At 45.5% G+C, this 24,012-nt stretch overlaps 1 protein-coding gene across 11 annotated transcripts in view; it reads right to left on the bottom strand.

The window, feature by feature from the left end:
- HIVEP3 (HIVEP zinc finger 3) overlaps positions 1 to 24,012 on the bottom strand; it is a 254,857-nt gene that overhangs the window by 75,053 nt on the left and 155,792 nt on the right. For 8 of the 11 annotated variants that reach the window (XR_007709111.1, XM_050715102.1, XM_050715107.1 and 5 more), the window contains one exon: positions 16,818 to 16,912. The exons of 2 other annotated variants lie outside the window; for them this stretch is intronic. The gene's annotated coding sequence lies outside the window, so the exon portion shown is untranslated. Of the gene's footprint in view, positions 1 to 6,723; positions 6,823 to 16,817; positions 16,913 to 24,012 lie in introns of those variants that run through there. One more of the 11 variants, XM_050715105.1, reaches the window with a different exon arrangement.

Genomic DNA, 24,012 nt, shown 5'->3' with positions numbered 1-24,012 from the left:
ATTAATATAACTAATTTCCTTTCCAGTTTATTTTGCAGATCATGGGCTTCCTGAGAGTAGCGTTCCCCTCAGGCTTCATTAAAGAAGAGAAAAAAAAAAAAAAGGAAAAAAAAAAAGCAACAAGTGTCATGGGCTTGTTAGCTGTATCGTTTAACTCAGCCTTTGGTTTTCTGACAGTTGGTTACTGCAGGAGTTGAAGCCATTCCACAACAGGGAAAATGAGGAATCTTGGCAAAACTATGAGGGTGGGCTACTTGTGGCTGATTGCAGAAGCAACCAGAAATGAAGGACTGCAGGGGTGATGGAGCAGCAAGGCGCTGCCTTGACCAAGAGAGAGCGGGGCCACGTGCCATCCTGCAGCCACGGTCCAGTTTGCCCTAAGGATGTCCTTGCAGGACACAGATGGGTCAGTGGTGCTACCTCCAGGGCACAGCAGGTTTGTAGGGCCAAACAAAACCAAAGGAGGAGTTTAAAGATGATGCAAATAATAAAAAGAAACTTTTAGCATTCAGATTTCATCTCTGCTCCTTGATAATTTTACTCTGCAAGCTATTACACAAACTGTTTTTTTGTCTCATTAACAATAAAACAGAAGCAATTAAGCAAAATGCAATAAAACTTCAGCAAAATAAAATTAAAACAGCCTTCAAGATTATTGTACAACCTCGCTAAAATGACAAAGTCATCTTTCAAGCTGACATCACAAAATGCTTCCAAGTTTGCTTTGAATACACAAGCAAGGGAAAGAAATGTTACCAAAAAAAAAAGTCTCTATGCAAATGGCATCTCTCACTGGGAGGGGAGGTTGCTGGTGGCTGTGAGTTGCATTATTGCTTATCCCTGTGCCGAATTACACTATGCCAAGCCCACAGTAAGGCTCCCTCTCTTCGCACAGGCATAGCTGACTATGCAAAACGAGCCAGCGAAACATCCGCTCCTGAATACATTTGCACCTCTGTGTGCATCTACATATACCTCAAACTAGGCAACAGCGCACAGCTCAAGCAAGTCATTGCTTTAATTGACAAAATCAGCAACAACTGCGGAGGTTTCACTGTTCTTTCAGTGCTGCCACATACACACACCCAAACCGATGCCCTTTTTGCCACTGACCTATTTTGCGTTTTTCCCTAGTGAATTTAGTTGTGCAAGATTAAACAGGAGTCTGAATTTATCACCCCTTGGACACCTATCAGGTCTGAAAAACTGAGTATACTCCTTCCAGCTGCATGTTCATGGAATAGCAAGACCAGGCTGCAAAAAGCGCCGTGTAGATGCTCTGTGCCCCAGCCTCCTGCCTGCAAGGCGAGCAGCTCGGTGGTTGCAAAAACAAACCCAGATCTAACAACTGCAGACAACGGGGTGGTGTGCCTGGGGATCCAGCCATCCACCCATCCTCGCCCTCACTGTGCATGCACTTCCAGGGCCCTGCGGGCAGATGGACATGATTGCATGGGTTGCTGTTTGCATTTGAAGGTGCTCTGACTGCTTCTGGCCAAGGCACGGGCAGCGAAGCAGCAACGACTGAGCTGCAAGCAGGAGCAGCCCCTGCCCAAGCCGAGCTCTGCAGCTGGCAGATGCAGCAGCTCCCATCCCTTCTGGGTGGCACGGGGGGACCTCTGCTATAATTCACCCACGGGTGGCAGGTTCCTTTCTGCAATACAATGCTAACAGCCCAGCTGTGATGTTCAGACTTTGTTTTGGCTAGCTCATATACAATTGTTTGTTTTGTGGAGTGTTTTTTTTTTTTTCTCCTTTTAGTGTTTTCCGGTTTACACATAAAATCATTAAATATCTCTAAGTTTCTGTCATTTCCCTCTCTGAGAAAACAAAGCAAATTTACAGCGTTTTAGGAAACTCTTGGAACACGCAAAAGCCTGCATCCTTCCAGAGTTTAAGTGTCAGTCACTGGTAAAGGTGAGAGGCGTTTGAAAGGCAGCCAGGAAAATCTGGAGTATCACATTCGACATGCACAATGTTGAAATAAGCCAAAAGCATGCAGGCCACCATCTCCAGAGCTCCTCACAGAGATGACCAACTGCTCTGCTCACCACAGCATTCCCCTACAGCTTCAGCAAAACTAACACATGCTCAGCAGAAAGTTTCCACCAAAAAAAAAAAAGTAAAAAAATTAAAAAATAAAAAAATGAGAAGCATTGCACTCTCAGCTTGATTTTTTTTTTTTTTTTTGCCCCATGCAAAGAAGAGAGGGATCAGGCTGATCAGGTACCACTGCCGTGAAGATTGCCATTGCTTTGGCTTTAGGAACATTGTGCTGACCCAGGACCAATGCTGAGCAGCTCGTTGCTGGCTTGGTCCCACAGCCCTCCTGTGCTAAGCCATCAGCCCATGGGAGGGAGGGGAGCAGGGCGTGGGTCTGGGGAGTGCAGGGAAAGTCCTGAAAATTTCATCATACACGAGGAGAGCAGAAAGCAGCCACTTCTACCCAATTAACTGCGATATCAAGGCTTGTGGGAAGGGACCTCTCCGTCCTTAATTCCAACCCTCACTGCCAAAATAAAGAAACCACCCCAAACAGTAAAACAGTGCAAAAGAGAACAAACCTATCTCATCCCCTACCCCCCCGGGTACTTCAGCACAGCAGCCTGACAGCTCTCTGGGCAAGAAAACTGACCTGTACCCTGTGGTCCCAAGGGAACTGGGTGTCCCCAGGCAGTGGCTTGGAGAGGTGGAAGCTGGCTTTGTGTGCTCTGGAGCTCTCAGGCCAGGTCCCCCCGTCTGCACTGAGCCCGTGACACCAGGCAGCGATGCCACCCCGTGCCCCGGTGATGGGAAGTGGCCAGCAGTCGGCCAGGTCCCCTGGATGCTTGGCCCCAGCCAAGGTTGTATGCTGCTGCCTCCAGCAAAAAGGTTGAGTTACAACCCTGTGCACGCAGAGTGCCAGGCAGAGCCAAAGGATTTCATTCGTATGCTGCAGGGTCCTCCTATCACTTTCGTAACTCTCGTAGGAGCTCCATCTGAGCTGACATGTTCCTCATGCCATCCAGAAGGCCGCCTCCATGCTACCCAGGACAAGCTACTCGGTCTGCAGTTTGCCAAGACTCAGACCTGGCGGAAAGCAGCGCTCTCCTCCACCCAGCAGAAAGTGAGCTCCTGTTTTCCCCTCACGTCCCCAGAGCACAGCACGCCAGGCGGGCATTCCCTGCTGCCGTGAAACATTTGCATCGCTTCAGACTTCACCAGGTCTCACTGGCTTCAGCAGGGCTGGAAGAAGTTGGTACCCTTGCTAGGAAGCCTGCGGGGAAACCCAGGCGGAGCACGTCCAGGCTGCCCTGCCCGCCTGTGGCCCCAGGCTGGAGGTTGATGAAATCTTGTGATTGAAATCTAAGGACCGATCATTAAAGATCCCATAAGCCCTTCTGAGCAACCACAGCCTGCAATTCCCACAGCCGGCCAGTTTGCCTTTCATTGCTGCCCTGCAATGCTGTGCAAGGTTGCTGCGTGCCCAGCTGCCTGCTCTCCATCCGCAATATTCCAGCACTGGAAGCGATGCACCGAGCTAACCAACTTCCTAAGTGATTTGATATGCAGCAAGGATAGGAGATACTACAGAAATCCAAATGCATTATTAATTCTCTGAGTAAGGATGATGCAAAAGCAGGATGCAGATGGAAGATTTACTGCCTCTGTACATAGCCCCTGGGCAAGAGAAATAAAATCAGGAGAGGGCCCTTCCAAAGTAGCATGTTACTTTCTGGACACAGCATCAATACACCATGCTGTATTATGCCAGTCTGTACATTATTTAACCAAGCACAAAGCAGAGATACTGAAAGATTTCTGTTTAAGTGGCAGTTGGGAAAAAAAAAAAAAAAAGCCTGGAATTTCAGTGGAAATAATTGAACGAGGAAACTTCTCCCACTGATTCAGGACCAAAGACAATGGGGTTCTTCCTATCCCCAATGAAAAGAAGAAAATGGTCCTTTCATTCCCTACAGGCAAAAACAGAGCTTCAGATCCTATCACCAGGCTGGCAACCTCCTATTTACAGAAGCAGTCTTCACTCTTTAGGAACATACACTGAAATTCATTTATATTTTGTTGCAAAACAGAAATGGTGAAAAAAACTAAAAATCCCTGTAACATACACAGAGCAAGTGCCTGCCTGTCCCTAATGCCACCCTCATCTTGAAAACCTGCCTTGATAAAGACTTCACTGTTTTCGTTAGGTGACAGGGGAATTGGTGGAAGAGTCAGTTTAATTAATCAGCCTTTTCTCGAGATAAACATTTTCTCAGACAGCGTGGAGCTGCTGAGATGCCCTGGGTTGGCAGCTCAGAAGATGGAAGCAGATCTCCCAGCGCACGAAGATCGAGCAGCAATAGCTGGTGCTGCTCGTGCAACTCCTCCTCCCCAGCTACATGCTCAAACCTCGCTTGAAAATAACAACATATAGACTGCAGCTGCCCTGCACACACTTCTATATATGCTTTAGCCATTCCAAATTACTTGCCGTGAGCGCGGGGGTGCGAAGACACGTCACCGCTGGAAGACCCTGGTGTTCTTCACACCAACGGCATGGAGGTTCAGGGGGAAATGTCACGTTCTGGAGCTCTCACACTGACAGCAAAGGCCAAGCCAAGTCACAAAAAGCAGAAATAATTTTGAATCAAGATATACATTTGTTTAACAGGAAAGAAAGAAAAAAACATGACTGAGTTTGGAGGGAATGCTGTTAGCTTTGTAGGAAGAAAAGAATCAAGTCTGGACAGTGTTTGCTTCCTTGTCATCACAAGCTCCACAAAACTCCCTTGTATGCACAAACAGAAATACACCTTATACAAGTGAAACGAAGCAGCATTTAACGAGAACCAGAATGGGTTTGGGTTAATTTCCAGGTGATTGGCCTCCTATTAACAGATACGTCTTGTAGATGGATGCAAATATTTACACAGGGACCCCAGTGGCACTGTGTCCACCTATCCCTGTTTTTGCCTTGTAAACCTGTTCCTCAGGAGCCTCCAGCACCAACACTCACTGTGGGAATGAGAAAACACCCAGAGGCAGATTTTCCACATTTCCACCACCCCAGACAGGATCTCCTCCACTCCACAGAGTCTCCATTCTTTCAGATCTTATCAGAATAAAATATCAATCAAAAATTCCCCATCTGCCCCACAACTCCGAGCCAGGGCTGCAGCTAGACCCAGTATCTGCCCTGCATCCTCAGCTCCCGAAGGACTGCTGGGCTTGACCAGAGGTCTGAGGTGGGTTTGGAAGAGAAGCTACTCTCTGCCTTGGTGGGACAAATCGACTGAGCGTACAGCGATGCCACGGGACAATCAACGATCCTTAAGCAAAATGAAGACCTGGAGACTTCTACTTGTGTTATATAATGGGTATTCCTAGCTTTAAAAGCCAATTTTTAACATAGAATTGTGTCATGGGTTCAAGAGGATCGATTGCAGTGTTAGAAAAACTGACCAAAATGCCTGGCTAACTCACTGTTTCCGTGCCCTGAGCCCTCAGGCTGCTTCAAACGACAGCACTTCCCTACATTTTCCTCATCTCTGTCCCTGCAGAGGTTTAAGACAACGCTCCAGGAGCACACTGCAGGAGGCAGCCATGGGGCACGGTGCCATACAAGCCCACCACAGCATCTCCTCCAGCCACTGTGTGCGCTGTGTGGACCCGGAGGGAAGCGTGAGCAGGAAAAGCCTCTCCAGCAGACGTCCAACCTCACCCTACTCCCAAGCAGACAGGCAAAAATTTTTGCTTTTTACATTAAGAGGAATGGATTTGACGCTACTCGTTTTGGGCCACCTGAACATGCTGAAGGAAGGGCTAATGCATGAGATTTGTGTTTGCTGCATCCACCTGCTTATCTCTGTAAAGCAGTTAATTATAAATGCCTGTGTGTTTTCTCCAAGTACACCTCAGTATTCAGGAGCAGAAACTCATTTTTTGTGAATTTTATTAGTATTTAACTGGCCACTGAAATCTGTCTGATGAAGGCAGCTGCAGGTGGAACCGGTGGGTTGAGAGGTGGCAGCGAGAGTCACCATTTTTGTGGAAAGCAGCTGGAAAGTTTCATGACTTACCCCAAATCAAAGGGAAAGGGATGTTCTGCACAGTCTAGTTTTCCAGCACCATTTCTATAGAAACTGTATATCCTGCCATATCACCAGATCAATTATCCTAACATACCAGAGCCGTAAGCAAAATGACATCTTCATGCAGATCAGGAGAATGAGACCCCTTCAGTGACACAAAGCTCCACTTTCTAATCCTGACAGACTTTACAGAATTTGCTTTCAATAGCTAATGAATTAAGAATCAGCCAATTAGGTGTACGTTTATTACTATGCTTCTAATGAAATAAAGTGTGGCTTCTGTTTAATTAGAAATGAGCTCACACTGGTGGCCATAGACACCTTTAAAATATCTTTTAGCACTTTTCAGCTGAGCTTATCAGGGCTTGGAGCTGGAATGGCATTAAAGAAATGAAACAAAGGTCAAATATTATAAGTTTCAAGACAAATAAATATTTTCAAAGCTTGCTCCAACATCTCTAACAAAGAAGGTAACTACATCCACGTGCACAGTCATCCAGGAAATCTGAGATTACATTCCTTCTGCTTAGCACAGGGCTCAGCAGAAACTACTTAGGCCTCAAAATGTTTATTTGATGATACTTTTAAAGGAATTGAAATGTCTTTGGCAAGCAAAAAATGTGCAAGGTATTTTATTAACAATTCCAACCTGTTTTTTTGTTGTTGTTGTTGTCGTTGTTTTTTTCCAGCAGGTTACCTTTTTATAAGAAATTAAGACAACTGATCTTAAACCTGCAGAGACTGTAGATCCAGGAATTACCAGAGTTCCTCAGCTATTAATCCAAAAAGCCTTCTGCAATGTCAAGCTTCAGGAAGAAGAAATCCTAAAAAAAAAAAACTTACCTAAGATGAAATCTCTTACCAATTAAGCTGCTAAGAGATCACAAAAAGTCCTCATTATTTTAATGTAAGCAAGAAATTCTCTGGTCAAAGATCACGATGAGCTACACATCTAAACTTCAGATCAAGTTGCTGCTTAAAAAAAAAAAAAAAAAAAAAGGCTTAGAAGCAAAGACCATGACTGCTGGAAAATGGATCTTCAGGCAGTTTTCCTCTGTCCTCCCTGCTGTGCCATGTCCACATGAGAAATACCAAGAGGAGCTGGTGCTGGGACTAACACCCCAGATGCTGTAATCCTAACACCTGGGCTTGTGATGGGCTCTCCTGGTATTGCCAAGAGCAGCAACAGTATCTTGCAAAATTTCACCTACAAAGCCCAGCACCAAATCTCTGATCAGCAACTCCGGGTTTCAAGGGCCCCTGAAAGCTAGCCACAGCTGCCTCCACCTGTACATAAAGACAGCTTCGAGTATTCACAGCAAGTTGGTTTTGCTAGGCCCATGGACAGATGACCACCAATTAAAACTATCCCGTACAGAAGCACCAAGCGTTGCAACGAGACTTCTGTCTCTGCCTTCCCCTCGAAGCGCCAAACACAGACCAGGCAAGTCTGAAATTGCCTCCAGCCTCTTTAGGAAAGGTGTTTTTTTTTTTTCTTGGAAAAAAAAAAGAACACACAACACTATTAAAAGGCCAGCATTCCTGCTTTATGCCTGAGCATTAGCAGGCAGCAAAGAATAGCTACAGGCCTTGACAGGAACGAAGCAGACCTTAGGTTGCTGGTGTAGGTCTGTTTTATGGCTGCTGTCTCTGCAGACGCTGCAACTGGCTTTAGGCAGCAGATAGCAGAGTCTTTTGTCTGCTCGGCAGCTGAACAGGACAGTTATGTCAGTACAAGTATAAAGCAGTGGGGGACAGGTTCAAAAGAAGGTGTTGGATGAGGTTTCTGCTTGCCCTGCACAGACGGCTGCAGTCACATCTCATTAAGGAGATCTCCTGTTAACGTAACGAACAGCGAGGCCGGGTCTGAAGGAAGAGTTCACATCTTTAAATAGACTGAGTGACACTGTCGGAAACACCCAGCCAAGCCTGCAGCCACAACAGCCCCGCTGCAGGTCGATAACGCGACAACTTTTGCAAGAGCGACTCGTTGAAAGAAACGAGCGGCTCTCACGCCGCTGGGGTGGGAAAATGAGGAGCAGCAGGGGAAAAAAAAATGTCCCCCACAGCATGATAGAAACAGGCAGGTAGCTACTAGACCTTCTCCTCTCATCAGCTGCTTTCTGTGCTCAGCAGACCACTGTGTGAGACGGGACCTCCTCACCGCGAGCTTCCTTTCGCCTGCAGCGGCAGCTCCGGGCACGCGGGGCGTGCCGCGCGGCAGGATGTGGTACCAGCACCCCAAGGGCTCGGAAACCCTGCAGAAAGGCTTGCTTAGATTTCCCCCGGCACCTCCTCGTTGGCCACAAGCCACCCAGGGGGTTTGCTCCTCTGCTTCCAGGTGGCAGCTATCAAAGAGGACCTCGATGCGCACGTCGCCCAAGACGGTGCTGGTCCAACGTGCAGGGGTGTGGGCCAGAAGGTGGTGCTGCAAGAATGGTGTAAACCCAACGGCCTACCCCAAGCTGGGGTGGAAGGTGCTGAATCACCCGTCAGGCTTGATGGAGCCCCGCCGCCCACCAGACCTGCTCACCTGAAACCAACAGGGTCCAAAGATGAAGGAGCCCAAGCAATTCATTTGCTATCTGGGTAGGAGCCCTCTTCTGAGGAATCCGAAGTTACGACCTTGGTTCTCTGCCTTGCAAAATTTTCCTCTGGGTTTTTTTTTTGTTGTTGTTCATTCATGAGCATCAAGACCGTGGGGGAGGACAGCCGTAAATATGGCCCTGCTTTCGTTACTGGGAGAGGATGCTTGGGCAGACAAGTAGCAATCTGACTGCGCTGCTGACATGACAAGAGAGAAGCATGCTTTTTTTTTTTTTTTTCCCTTCCTGAAAGTCAGTTTGGAAGATACTTTTGCTGTAGGAAGGAGCAGTAAACAGTTATTGTTACAACCAAACCCGAAGTTTAAGAAGAGGGTTCCAGGGGAGAGAAACAAAAATATTTTTTAAAAAGCCATCCAAGAAAGAGGGACATTCATAACTAGATAGAGAAAACATAGAATTTTAGGGAAATTATTGTATCACAGTCAAGGCCCTTAATGTTTTTGGAACAAGCATTTCCAGAAAGATTAAAAAAAGGTCGATTTTCAAAATGTGATGCCATGATCTCGCATGGTATTCAGAGATCCCCAAATATTAATACCAGAAGACAGCAAGAAAAATTATTAAGTCTAAACTCCTGCTTAACACAAGCCAGAGAATCTCTCTGACATTTCTGCATCAAATTTATTATTTTTCTTTGAGCTTCAATATCTCTTACAAAAAAGCAAAAACAGTCTTGGTCTAAAGACTACCAATGATTGTAGATGAAGCTGTTCTCAGTTAAGATGTTCCAGTGACCGATTACTTCTCTGCTAAGATTCTGTTCCTTTTTTCTAGTCTTACTTTGTCTAGCTTCATTGCCCAAAGACCGCATCGATTAAATAGATTTTTTTCTGCTGGTTTTGCTCTTCGGTGAGAAATACCCTGACTATCACAAGGCCAAGAACAGATTTTTGCAGGCCAGCTAAAACCAGCTGTGTATGTTGTAATTCCCCACCTACAATTACTATTTGATATCTATTTGGGGTAAGAGAAACATATTTTAAATTTTAGACCTTACGCAAACCAAAACATAGAGAATTCTTGGAAACATGCTTCTTTTCAATCAGCCTTCTATACATCGAACACAAACTTTCTAGCTGTAACTGGTTTTGTGGTCTGCAGAGGCTGACTGTGACACTGTGGAACAGCTTTTGATGAGCAGCAACGGTCAGGAGCCAGAAACCATAATAATTTTCTCTGGCCATTGAGACCTTATGGTATTGGAGGTCAAAGGGAAAAAGAGATTTCTATTCTTTGCAAACTAGCTGGCATTCCAATACCAACAGCTTGCTCTCCGCCAGCAGCAAAATCCTCATTATTTTTTCTCTAGCACCAAGGTTTTAAAAATGTTATTCTTAAATACTGCAATCAAGCAACTGCAGGGCTTAATAATTGCAGAGCGCAGAGTACCCGAGACTCCAAATTGAACACGCTGCAGCCATCAGCCCCTGCAGTTCCCTCCCAGCTCCCCAGTGCATGGCTTAAGGGTTGGGTCTAAGGGCTGTTGTTTTGAATGTTCCAGTTACTTACAGCAACGATAAATCTGCAGGGCTATTACAGCAATTCATAAAGTAATCCTAACAGGGAAGCACGTTCGGTAGCTGTTCCACCTAGCTGACAGATTGAGCAGAGCCGAGCTGCGCTCGTTGTTTTAGGAGGGACTCGGAGCAGGGTCAGGCTCTGAGACCAGCTCCGGAGCCGCTTCGCCCCATAGCACGGAGGAACCAGTTTACTAGAAGACACTGTGTAAATATTTTGCTGAGCTGCAAAAGGAGGAAGCTTCCCCAGCCCTGGGCTGCCATGTGTCACGATGAGTTCCCAGGCACAATGCTCAATGAAGGCTATTATACGGAAGGGTGTTTATTTCACATTGCAAAGCGGTTGCCAGAACACACAATCACGCGTCTTACCCAACGGCCCTGTGGGCTGCCACGGAGAACTCCTCTCCGAAAGAGAATGAGACGATTATGTTGTGATTAACTCTTTGGCGGCAGCAGTGGGACTTCCCCGGTCCCAGCACTGCTTAAACCCCCAAACAAAGCAACACCAGAGGACAAACCTTGCCATTGACATCCCCCACATCCCAAGGAGCTAATCAAAACCCCTAATTTCATCGTGTGCAGGTGAGATCAGGCTCTTTCCTCTTCTTCACTGATTTTATCATCTTGCCTACTCATCAGCATTAGTGCTCTGCAGATGATCTCCTTGCCTGGTAAGGCATGGGACAAACTGACCTGAAAGGGCTGCACTGTAGCATTGGGCAGATCTAATCAACAATTGAAGGGTTGCTGTTTTGAGGGGAGGGCTGGAGTTGTTTTGGTTTGTTTTATTTTCCCTGGGTGTTTCATTTTTGCTCCCATTGTCATTTTCTTAATGACGACAAACGAAGGAAACACCAGGTTAAAAAGCCTCATGCTTGTACATGAAAATACTGTTCCTCTGCTCAGCCTCATCTGATGTCCCACTTTGCATGCTTTTGCCTTGATAACAATTCTGATTTGCTTTAACTGTTTTTTTGCACTGGGGAGACTGCTGCCTTTGAGGCAGCCATTCCTGAAATGCACAGTAAATAAGAACAGAATTAGACCCAATTCAGCCCTCTGTTCCTATCCCAACTGCCTGTTCAAAGCTTGATGGACATGTTGAGCAGCTTCTCCTGTCCCAGGGTCCCAAGGGCAACACCAGCAAATCCTGGACAACCTCACAGAAATAGAAATTATCATTCCAGCACTACAACTGAAAACACAGGATCCTGGAGAAGTGTTGCATGACCAGCAGATATCAGAGCTGAGCCCAGACGTCCTGTTTTGCCTCCTTTTATCATGATAAGCTTTTCTCTTTCCATTCTAAAGAACCACGCTGTATGCAAGCAATGGTATTTTCCTACCGCTTTCCATGTGACGATCTTTCCTTTGAATGATGTGATGTAGCTTTATCACTTCTTCCAGGAGGGCGAGAGGATCGCCACCTACTTTGGTGCAACGTACTGCAGATTAACGCTTCCTAGAGCTTTGTGTGGTGGCAAGAAGCCGGGAGGTACTGTCAGGCTCTGAATGGTGAGTTGATACGAGAAAGAGAGGAGCTGGAAGTTCACACACTAGTACCCACTCCTCTGACACCCCAAGGGCTTTGACCTCAAGGAGAGCTGGCTCAGTTGTGGGTTTACCTACATGATCCACAGTTTTGGATTTCTGTGACCTGCTTTTTTTTTTGTTTAGCAGAGAGACAAGCCCATCTCATGCAGCCGGGACCTTTTGGCCACGCGTGGCACACAGGGATACTAGTACAAGTTTGGTGCAATGTGACCCTGAGCCATGACTGGGGTCCTCAGGTACAAACAGGCCTCCTTCAAGTTGCATTTCCCTTTGCGGAGGTGCACCAGCAAGCACAGGACACACTGGCTGGTTCTTGTGAGCAGAAGGAGACGAGCACAATCTGGCTTCAGCCAGGGAGCCCAGAGAGAGATCCCTTGTTAGTGCCAGATGCATTGCTGGCAGCACAAGAGCAAGTTTTTGAGTGGAATAATGGCAATCTTACACCTTCCATAATCCCAGATCACCACAGCACGTGTACAGGAATTCCCTATAGGAAGTAGCACTTTACCTTTTATCCTCAGAGCCCCCAGACCTATGGTCCCAATCCCATGGCCATTGGGTCGCCCACGAGACCTGCTGACACTGGATCAGGACCAGACACAGACGAGCCTGCTGCTGCTCTCCTGCGAATCCACAGGAAGAGCAGATCATGACATTGCCTTCAGCATGGGCATTATTTGTATTGCTCTCCCAAAGCTGATAAACTGGAGACCATGGACTTGAGATAACTTGGGGTTTCAGAGACACTTGACTTCAACACAACAGACTTGAGATCCTGCCACACACTCATCTCTAAATCATCCGTAAGGGAGCACTAACCCCAGGAGATGACACATCTTTGCCTTGGGCAAGAGGCAAAAAGCTTTCTTTGTTGAGGTGTTCACGTGGTTGGCTGGGCAAGGAGAAGCCACGACGTAGCTCGACAGAGAAGAGTCATTCTTCTTAATGTTACAAAGAGAACGAACCTGTCCCACGTGCTGGGAGCTACAGCGAGGAAGCTGCTCCCACCCAAGATGTTGAGATATTTGATGACAGTGTGGGAGGGCAGAGTCATCTGCTCTCTAGATATTTCTGCAATGCTTTCCTCCACCTCACCCAATATCTCTGGCTCTTGCACTTCTTCCCTGCAGCTCTGAGCATGGGACAAATATTAAATCTCTACCTTATTTCCCAGAGAAACCATCTCTTTCCTTATTACCTCCCGTGGCCATTATTTGTCATTCAGTGTGACAATGGCATCAGCCCTCCAAAGCACTGTAGGATGCTCTGCACACACATGACGCGTTATATTAGCTACCAGACACCTACAACGAACAGCTTGTCCAATGTTCGACGTGACACTTTGGCTCTAGGGGAAAAGCCAACAACTATAGAGCTAATCGGAAAAGTCCTCGCAGCCGTGCAGACTTCTTCATGTACCACTCGCCAACGTCGCCTCACCCCAGGGTAAAACTAGTAAAGCTCATCTTCTTTCTATGAATCATCCTAAGAAAACAACCTCAATTAAACTATAAAACACTGCTGCCACAATGCCAGCTTGTGTGGGAATTTATTTTTAGAAGCGGCTTAAAATAGAGTGTTGTTACCTTGTTAAAAACATCACCTCTCTGTTTTGGTAAAGGATGACACAAAAGCAGTGACACAGGCTGCTGGGCAGGGACACTTTGCCCTGTGCACCAGGACTTCTGCGTGCCACCAAGCTGAGAGGACACCGAAAGCAGGAGGGGAGGAAGTCCAGGCTTGGTCTTAACACCTCACTGCCAACACAACGAGTTGCCAGGGCTTAAAGAGGGGACCATATAGGAACGAAACAAAGATGATCTTGGAAATAAACCTGCTTTTTCCCACTAAAAAGTGAAAAGAAAAAGGTTATGCGTAACTTCAGGGAAGGGACTTGGTTTCCGACAGCCAGTCAGATGTGTTCTGATGCCATGTGGCCTTTTGATTTGAAACACCACTGCCGTGAAACCCGGCCTCGATGCAAAAGCTTGAGTATGCATCCTGAGCTGGGAACACCGCTGCACCAGCAAAGTGATGGCAAAGGAAAAAGTGGAAAATACTACAAAGGAAAAAAATGGGAAATACTACATGTGTCCACCCACAGAACTGTCCCCGTGGGGGCATCTTTTTCTTCAGTGCCTACCAAGAAACACTGTGGATCATTAAATCTCTTTCAAAAGCAAATACTTGCCCACAGGCACAGCTGTGTCCACTCTGTGCCTTCTTGTGCTCTTTACCCTTTCATGAAAGATGGAAAATTCATTAATGAAGACGCTGTTGAATCCCAGCTAGATCAAACCCAGAGGATATACCTCAGAAACAACAGAGGGTCGTGGCACTGTGGAGCCAAGCATTGAAAGAAAAGCTGAATAAAAATGAAAGGGAAAACAGGAGTTGCATGCGACTTGCAAGTGATGAGGAAGAGACTCTGCAGAAGCCTCTATCAGCACATGTGGCTGCTGCTCCACGACACCAAACCTTCCGGTTCAACTGATGGAGGGGGAGAGCGATGGTCAGAGCACCCACGCAGCACAAGGAAACCTTCTGGTTTTTCAGGCTTGTAAAAACTCAAAACCACCTTAATATTTTGATTGAGGCTTTCCAAGGAGGTTCACTTCTGAGCAGTGAATAAATATGAAAAGAAAACAGAGGGATGAATCTGATGGAAAATTACCTCATTTGATCGATACTGTTCTGCCACTTCTGCAATAAGCAGATACATATGGGCAAGCACATATGCAATGTCATACAGTTTGGTTTTGCGAAAATCCAAACAGCTTTTCAGAAATGGAAAACAGTAAGAGAAAGAAGCATTTAAGAAAAAAAGAGAGAGAGAGAGAGAGACAGGAAAAGTAAGTGGCATATGCAAGTGAGAAAAGATCTGAGTTTTGGTGAGGCACACAAGTGGAAAATTACAGAAGGATTGTTTCAGAGGAAAAAAAGCCATGTGTGAGATGGGGCAAGGATGTTACAAAGACGGGCGGTTTTGGTCCTACCAGAAGGTCAGGAGCAGCACTAGGCTGCTGCCAAAGGGAAGATATGGTACAACTGTCAAAAAAAAAAAAAAGAGAGAGACAAAAAGAAAAAAGGAGCTGCAAGAAGACAATAAACTTGTTGGAAGACATTAGCACAAGGGTGGCTGGGCCACCTACAGATGGGCAACATAGGAAAGGTGACAGGAGATGGATTTACTGACAAAAAAAGGTGTAAGAGGAGATGGAGAAATAATGGCTAGGTCTAAATGCTCAAGGCAATATAATTCTCCCTAAAAGCCCAACCAGACACAGATTTATACAGTGCACCATGTGAAAGAAGTCAAACATATTACGAAAAGTCTCGAAGGTTTTAAGCAAAACTCTTTAGAAATGTTGCTTTTATAAATAAAACCAGACAGATAAATTAATCATAATTAATCTGATTAGGATTGTTACAGCAGGAAGAATCATTTACTGCTACAGTAAGCTTTTTTCTCCCCTCTCCAAAAAATCCCCTTTCTGCACCTGCTTTTAACACCACCATACTAGATAGCACATCCAAATATAATTCAATTACGGTTGGGAGAGATTTCATCCACTCAGTGAAATGCAATGAATAAATACAAAATCATTCACATTATGTCCTCTCTACAGGGATATTTAAGGCTTTTTCTCCCATAGTAAATCAGTTTTATGTAGTTAGAGTCCTTGAAAACACCAAATTGCAAATCTGTGTTCACAGAACTTCATTTCTTCTCAAGTTCTCGTAACTCTGAGAAACACTGAGATCAGAGAAGAGTGGACAAGAAATCAGCATTTCTCATCCAAGCTCACTCCATGAGCCTAATGCAAGTACTTGTCTTCTGTGCCTCAGTTTCCCTCTTTGCAGCATGAGAATAGTATTTCTGACCATATGACACAGGATCTGGAAATCCTAATTCACCACCACATTCACAGTCAGAGATGAAAGGCAAGCACACATCATTTTTCCTGTTTCAGCTTGAATTTCCAGAAACAGCAGATGTCACAGAGGAGATGAAGTTTGAAACTGATAGCTATTCTGACAAACACATACATTTAGGTGCAGCTAACAGCAAAAGCTAGCTTTACGCTCCTCTCTTGCAGAGAAACAAGAAGCTACTTCTTGTCTGAGTTCATTTGCAACCTATTACCTTCGGGCTCCCTCCAACGTTTTTGTTTCCATTTCTTATTTGTTAAACACTGACAGGTACAGGGACATAAACAGTGGCTGTGCACCATATTTTTGGTCTCCGCAGGCAGTATCTGGCTCTGTTCCTTTGTGTTATAAATATAAATTTGGTCTATAAAGCTTCATTTGTCAGACCCCATAGAAATTCATAAATCCTGGAATATCACCCTTCGCCACCACCGTCAAAATGAACTTATGTCATAGTCCACTGATACATAAATGCAGCATCTGAGCCAGAGGGCAAAAATCCAAGCAGAGGACATAGAGCACTGACTCCAACACAAACCTGCTGCAGCCCCCCAGGTCCAGCACACTCCCACCATCACTCACAACCTCCTCCTCGGTGTGAAGTCATGAAACAAATCATGTTTGCTTTCCTTCCCCCTGGGCCTCAGCCTGAAACACTGAGGCTCTTTAACTAACAAGTGTCTGCTGAACGAAAGGGCATCTATGGGGTGTGAACAGAAGGTGGGTTTTCCATTGAGAAAGCAGGAAAACAAAAAAAAGAAAAAATGTACAAATACGCAGGAGAAAGTCAACTTGCTGATTTTGCAACAATGCAGAGCTTCTGCTCTTTCAAACACCTGGCCCTGCACAAAACCCGTATTGTTCAGGCACCGGCATGGTAAATAAACATATTTCTCATTACAAAACTTCAAAGGGGCTGATAAAATCTCTTGCTTTGGGACACAAATTTCATCGTCCCAGGGAGTCTCATTTCTTTTTGTACCTCTTTCAGGGCATATACAGCATTGTGGGATGCTGCCACAGTGCGTGCTGTCACAGGGAAGGACGTGGATGTCCCAGGGACCATCCGAGGTCCAACAAAATTCACTATTTTCAAAAGTGATTGGAATGATGGAACATAGTATGCTTACTAAAATTGCTGCTGATACCGGGCTGGGATGGGCTGCAAGTACTTCGGAAGCCAGGATTAGGATTCAAAATGTTCTTGGTAAGTAGTAGAAATGGTCTGGAAGAAAAAAAAAAAGAGAGAGAAAAAGAAAAAGACAATTCAGGAATGATGGGTGAACAGTACTAAGGCAGGAACAATCAATGACAGTCACAGGGGAAATAACTACCAGCTTGCAAAGATTTATTTATTTTTTTTTTTATGAAAAGGATCTCAGGATTACAAAGGATCATGGATGGAACAAGAACTGGACACCATCACATCACTGCAATAAAAGCAAGCATCATACTCAGATGCACAGAGAGGCATAGTGCTCACCAGATACACAGAGGGAACTTTTTCTTTATGTAGCACTACTAAAGACACTACGGGACGCTGCATTTCAATAAAGTTGTAGAAAGAGTCCCAACATGGACAGCAAGAATGACAAGAGGTCGAGAAAGCATAGACTGAGAAAACACCAAAAAAATAAAAATAAAAATAAATCACATTCATCTAATGAAAGAGTAAAGACTAAAAAGAAGCATCATAACAGTCTCCAAATATATAAAGAGGGCCACAAGAGAAAGACATCAGCTATCTTCTTGGCCTGTCCAGAATAGCACAAGATGTCAGAGCCTTAAAACAGCACAAAGGGAAGCAGGTTACACACTAGGAAAATCTTCCTGACTAAGGACAGAAAAGTACCAAGACAGCAATTCAAGGACCGTGGTGGGCTCTCCCACACTTGGATCAGGGAAGTTAACCCACTGCCCATCAGGAAAGGGTTTGGAGCATCTGAGGCTGCCCTGAAGTCTTGATTGTCCTTGCTTCAAGGGTTAAAAATAACACTTCGGAACCAACCCAGTGCCAATTATTGCCCCACTGAACCTACAGAGAGAAACAGAGACTTGGGGAAACCAACTCACATGCCAATGTCGTGCAGAAGACCTGCCACATTAAAAGAAGAGCCTGGTCCAGTATCATAATCTCAAAAGGACCCTCTACTTAGGGAAATACTAAAGCGCATTCAATAGAGGCCTTGCTTGAATATTTTCAAATGTTCTGTTTGTGTCTATGCATAATACAGAATCAAACTATTTATATTTTTGAACAAATCTGCCTTCCCACACAGCATGCAAAATATTTGTTCACAGGTGAAAGACTGCAACGTGAATGCTCAGAGCACTAATTTCTCATTAGATGTAACTGCACAGAATAATGACGGGGCTGGAGGGCAGGAGTTCAACGGCTGACGAGCAAGAGAAAATATTTTTAGCAATTTTCATCAAGTGTTAAAGCAGATTTAGAATAAGTCACCGGCAATCTGGCATGTTGCTGACGGTGGCAGACCTGGTCTGGTGAAGGGTCCTGCATCTTCCTTCGAGTGTCTGGGGACAGCTTGGTCCTGCCTCACCACCGAACCACAAACTCTTCCCTCTGCACACCCGGTGAACAGGCAGTCTCTGTTCTCTGCAGAGTTCTTCACCAAGGATTTCAAGAAACCAAAAGGGGCTCGTTACAGCCACCACTGCCCCCTGGGTGCATTCCCTTTGTGCCCCAGCAGCATCAAGCCCTCGCTGCCACCTGGCTGCAGATAAGCCAGGAAAAATCAGTGCCAGAACAGGCATTACAGATGCTTTTAACAAAGGTGAATATGCATCTTAGAAGAGAAGTCAAACAATAAATAAATAGAGAGAGCATTTCAGAAGCACACAGTGATGCTGGCCAGTGCAAAGCTGCCCTGGCTTTAGCTAAGTATTGCTGTCATGTCACTCCTCCGCCACTGAGGCATCTCCAGGGCATCTCTAATCACAAAGAGCCACTGAAATGCCATGGGAATAAAAGCTGGCCTTGCTGCCTTGCTGATGCATAAACATTTAAACAGATTTCCTTTCACACTGTCTTTGACAAGCTGAAGCTCCAGCTTTTATCCCACTTTAGTTGGGGTGCATCCTATGAAATGGCAGGCAGACTTCTACTGATAAGCTACATCAATCTTAACTGGAAGGCATCTGCCCCATCTGGGTTGTGAACAAAGAATATCAGATTAAGAGGAAAAGGGAAAAAAAAAATAAAGCAGCAGTCCAGACACTTGAGATAAAGTAGCTGTTATCACCCTCTCTAACAAGGCTGCATGCTTTCTATCTCCAGGCAATGATGCTGTGAAAGTGGTTTGAACACAAATTAAAAATTCATATCCCAGCCAAACTGCCCTTGCTAAGCCAGAGGAGGGTCAGGGCTCTCGTGACCTTTCCCTGCACGCTTCTAGAAGATGGTGGCACTGCCATTAATGGTGGGTAGGTCACTGGGCCGGCCATCCCCTTGGCAGGTGCCTTCACACAGGGAAAGTCCTCGCTTCTTTCCGTTTCATGTTGAATAAAAGCTTGCAAAACCGTTTAGCAGAAAAATCTCTATTTGGGGTTGAAAACAACTTTGTAAATCGCACAATTGGTCCAGCACAGAGATGTCTGTAAGTTTCCTTTGCAATGGCTCGGGGCGATTACATACCATTTAGCTCTGCTTTCTGACAAAATAGTGGGTTTCCACAGTGCCTCTGGCAGGGCTTCTTCTCATCTGCCCCCAATGCTGCATCCCGAGCAGACTCACAGGTCAAGCTGCAGCCCATTAAATGAGAAACTGAAAGCATCTCGGGTCTTGATGCAGCGGCAGAGAACAGATGCTAGCAAAGCTGTGGTTCTCAGGGGGTAACAGAGCCCTGAGTAACTGAATTTCAGCAGCCACTATTCCCCGAATACGAAGAAAAAATAATAAAAAAATAAAAAAAATCCACCATCTATGTGCTATTTCACCCTGCTGACAGGAAAGAGCTGGAAAGGACCATTGCTTCTGAGCTTAATTACATCCGATGCTTCTAAGGGTGACGGAAGAGAGTACTTCATGAGCCGAACCCAAAAACGTTAATATGGTATACTGCAGCAAGAACACAGCAACTTCAAAGCTTTCCCTCCCCACACCCTGAAGTGTGAAATCAAAGATTTTTTCCCCCAGTAATGTTTTTTGCTCATTTCCTGCCTGACTTCATACTCTTATAACAATGAATCAGGATTAATTAACATCAGCATCAAGATTAAGACCATGTCTAACAAGGACTTTCTTGTCATCCTGTAGGGAATTAAACTAAACCCCACGTAACGATGGGCTGACCACACTGCCAGCTTGGGCTAACACCCTTCACCCATCTCAGGAGAAACCAGGCTGCCCCTTAGCACAAGTCTCTTGCTTTGGGGAGACTCAGACAATCTCCCTAGGTTGGCTCTTTGTTCTCCATATGACTCTTACAAATCCATCATCACCATCTATTTTCACATTCCTAGGTGGGAAGCAAGAAATCATGCAGAAGCCTGAAGCTGTGGTCTGAGGTGAGTGAGGTGCACTTTTAGCAAAAGATATTGCAAGCCACTGAGAAGAAGAACTAAGACAAACAAGTCCAGCAGGTTATGGAGCTCTGAAATCTGTGATAAGCAGCTGAGAAGAAAATTTCTCTGGATCGCCCTCCAAATATAAACCTGAAACCTTATGATATATTCTAGAGTTATCAGTTGAACTGAACTTCTAGGTAGCACTTGGACCAAGACCACCAGGTCTTGTCTTTCCCATCTCCTGGGCTACTGCAGTTCCTATCAAGTGTGTTCAAGGAAAAGGTGATATGAAAAGGTGGGATACAGCCCCCTTAGTCATCTCCCTATACGGGACACACAAACAGCTCAAACCTTGCAGGATTGGCACAGATGCACCACTCTGTCTCTCCAGACCAGACAATGCAGCAGATAGCTGCAGCATCACAGACACGGTTATGTCTTCACTTTAAGGCTCATGGGAAATCAGCAATACACCCTCTTTACCCAAGTTTTGTGTACACATTTAAAATGCAATGTTCTCGAAAGAAATCTTCTGCTGTCAAGCATGACATGGTGTCTATGGCAGTTCCTACCACTATTCATTCATCCTGCATTCAACCCTATCAACAAGAAAATGATTCATGTGGCACATTTCTAGTGCTTGTTGGTTTTATTTTACTTCAGTATGGTGTTTTAGAATTTTTTCAAGACATTAAGAAGCGTGACCATTGCCTTTAGACATCATAAAGGACAAACAGAAAAGCAAAGAGAGTCGCAGGCAGGAGGAAGCAGTAGGCACTTTAACTTTTTCACACTTCTGCAGAGTAAAAGTACTCTGCTGAACCAAAGGAAGTGGAGCGAGGCTATGAACTGAGATTGAACCAGCAGTTCACGAGACTTAAAATTAAAGCATAATGAGTGATAGAAAAGAGGGTTAAAAAAAAAAAATCACTTTCCAGCCTCTAATATACAAATCCCCAGGCTCCTCCCAAGAGCAAGAACAAGAAAGCTCCTACCACTCTTCCCACCCCATCAGCAGCATCACACCTCGTGCAGTACAATGCAACACTTGTGCAGTCACACTGGTCCAAAAGAGAAACCAGAACCTTCTGGGGGTTTTAGGCTTTAGCAGCTTGACAAAGCAGTCCTGCAATAAAATGAGCTCAATTTGTCACAAGGTGGTCAACAAAAAACACATCTGTTTTTGCAGCACATGCTGAAATGCCACCGTATTTTGATATCACTGGTCAAGAAGCTCCCACATATTAGCAATTTCTGTGCTACCACCACTCATATTGTTTAACCTTCTCATCTGAAGGACGACACAAAAGAGTAACCTTCAGCACAGCATTCTGGACTAATAGTCATTTTTCAATTCCACTCATGTCACAGACTATTTGTACAGAGCACAGCTGGGTTGTTGTTTTTTTTGTTTTTTGTTTTTCTCCTTATGACAGAGAAAAAGGTAGCAATTTTCTTCTGTGCACAGAAGTTCTGCTGTACTTTTGCTGGATGACACACCGAAGAACCACAACTGCACAACCCAAAGGAGACAAACGGCTGATGCAAACGGAAAACAATGCAGCAAAAGGAAGTCTTTCTGTAAGGCAATTACTTTGTTCTTTCAGGGGCTTTTTTGGGTATCTTCTTTCCATAGAAAGTTTCCACTACAGTTATTTAAATGAAACTTGCATGTATTTTTGGCCTCAAACCTATAAGGCTGCATAGCAGGAGCTCTGCTGAAAGTCAGTAAAACAACATATAATTGTGCCCAGTTCCAGGTTCCTGAGTCAGAAACCTAGAGAAAACATGAGGAATTCCCCAAAACCATCTGTGAGATATTTTCTTAAATTCAAACCTGGTTTGAAGAGCTCAAAATCTCATTTAACAAAGCCACTGGAGATGTTTTATGGGGAGACACAACTGGCTGCAAGAATGTGAAAAGCAAAAGTCCAAAGGTACCTGCACGGGCACATAGACCTTCATGGGACAGGAAAAGCGAGGAAAAAGTTCAAAGACCAGTAGGAAAACCCTCCACTGAGAGTCATCCCATCACTTGAAACATCTCCAGGTTGGATCAAACTCCTCACACTACCAGGTTAGAAACACTCTTCTCAGGATGCAGATTTTTGTCATGGAATATTATAGTAGAAGGGTTTGGGTTGGAAGGGACCTGAAAGCCCATCTGGTTCCAACCCCCTGCCATGGGCAGGGACACCTCCCACCAGCAAAGGATGCTCAAAGCCCCATCCAGCCTGGCCTTAGGCACTGCCAGAGATGGGGCACCCACAGCTCCTCTGGGCAGCCTGGGCCAGTGCCTCACCACCCTCTGAGTAAAGAATGTCTTCCTTATACCTAATCTAAACCTACCCTCTTTTAGTTAAACTCATTACTCCTCATCCTATCACTGTCTGCCCATGTGAAAAGACACTCTCCATATAAAAAATATGACTGAAAGGCCACAATGAGGTCTCCCCAAAGAATTCTCCTCTCCAGGCTGAACAGCCCCAGCTGTCTCAGGCTGTCCATAGGAGAGGCTCTCCAGCCCTCTGATCATCTTTGTGGCCCTCCTCTGGACCCATTCTAACAGCTCCATGTCCTTCTTGTGCTGAGGGCCCCAGACCTGGACACAGGACTCCAGGTGGGGCCTCACAAGGGCAGAGCAGAGGGGGACAATCACCCCCCTCAACCTGCTGGCCACTTCTCTGTTGAAGTCTGTCCTTATGTCCAGGATTGCCCTGACCCAGGTGCAGCACCTTGCACTTGTTGAACCTCATTAGGTTCACATGGGCCCACTTCTCCAGCTTGTCCAGGTCCCTGTGGATGGTATCTTTCTGTTGTATCGACTGCACCACTCAGCTTGGTGTCACCTGCAAACTTGCTGAGGGTGCCCTCGATCCCATGGTCTATGCCATTGATAAAGATATTGAACAGCACTGGTCCCAAGATGTTGATGATCATCTGCATTGTGGGACTCAGACGTGGGGTAAAAACCACCATGCGAGAGGAGCTCAGCATGGGTCAGAGCTTCAGACCCAGGCCTGAGCCTCGGGGTGATTTTGGGACATCTGTGTCCGTCTCCAGTGTGCTGCTGGCCTTCCCCTGAGCGCAGATGGCTGCGCATTAAAGCAGTTTTTGCTTCCTGGCACTGTGCAGCAATGCAGTGGCAGCACGTAATACACAGCATTTCTGTAGAAGACTTACAGTCCACCCTTCAACCCTCTAAAGGGGTTAAATAACGCAGCGAGCACGTGCTTCTTGTGGAAAAATGACTCACAGGAAGGATGGCAGCAATGTATTGCTATAAAATATTAAACATAATAGGTCTCTCTGCCCCGAAATGAAAGAATAAAAAACAAGGTAAGTGGACCTGTGTTTTTCTCCTGGTTCTCAAAGTCACTAATGGCCCTCTGGGTCCATGAACAGATGTCGACAGTGTACTGCAGGTACCACATTTTATTCACTGCAAATTGCTGCCTGGCATTTAATTAAAATTTTATTGTGGTGATTCCGATCAGCTCTCTCCACAGCACCACATGGACTGAAGAGAAAAGTGGATTTTTGGAGTCAACGAGCCCAGTTCATCAATAAAATACCATAGCTCTGAGAGGGGGGAAACCGTGCAGTGTGAGGTCTGGTTAACTTGATGGTTTTTCCCTGTTCGGGGGCCCCAGGGGGCTGTTCCTGGTACTGACATCTCACCTGAACCAGTGTGAAGTTGGCTGCGGGAAGAGCCCGGCTCACGGACCATGTTTTTCTGCATGGACTCATGGGTGTAACGCAGGGTGCCTTTGTGACAGAGGATGGAGGAGCCAGACT

This window comes from Cygnus atratus, chromosome 23 (genome assembly GCF_013377495.2).
Source record: "Cygnus atratus isolate AKBS03 ecotype Queensland, Australia chromosome 23, CAtr_DNAZoo_HiC_assembly, whole genome shotgun sequence".
Classification (NCBI taxonomy): Eukaryota; Metazoa; Chordata; class Aves; order Anseriformes; family Anatidae; genus Cygnus; species Cygnus atratus.
The sequence above is the reverse complement of the archived record's forward strand: the minus strand, read 5'-3'. Positions and strand labels throughout refer to the sequence as shown.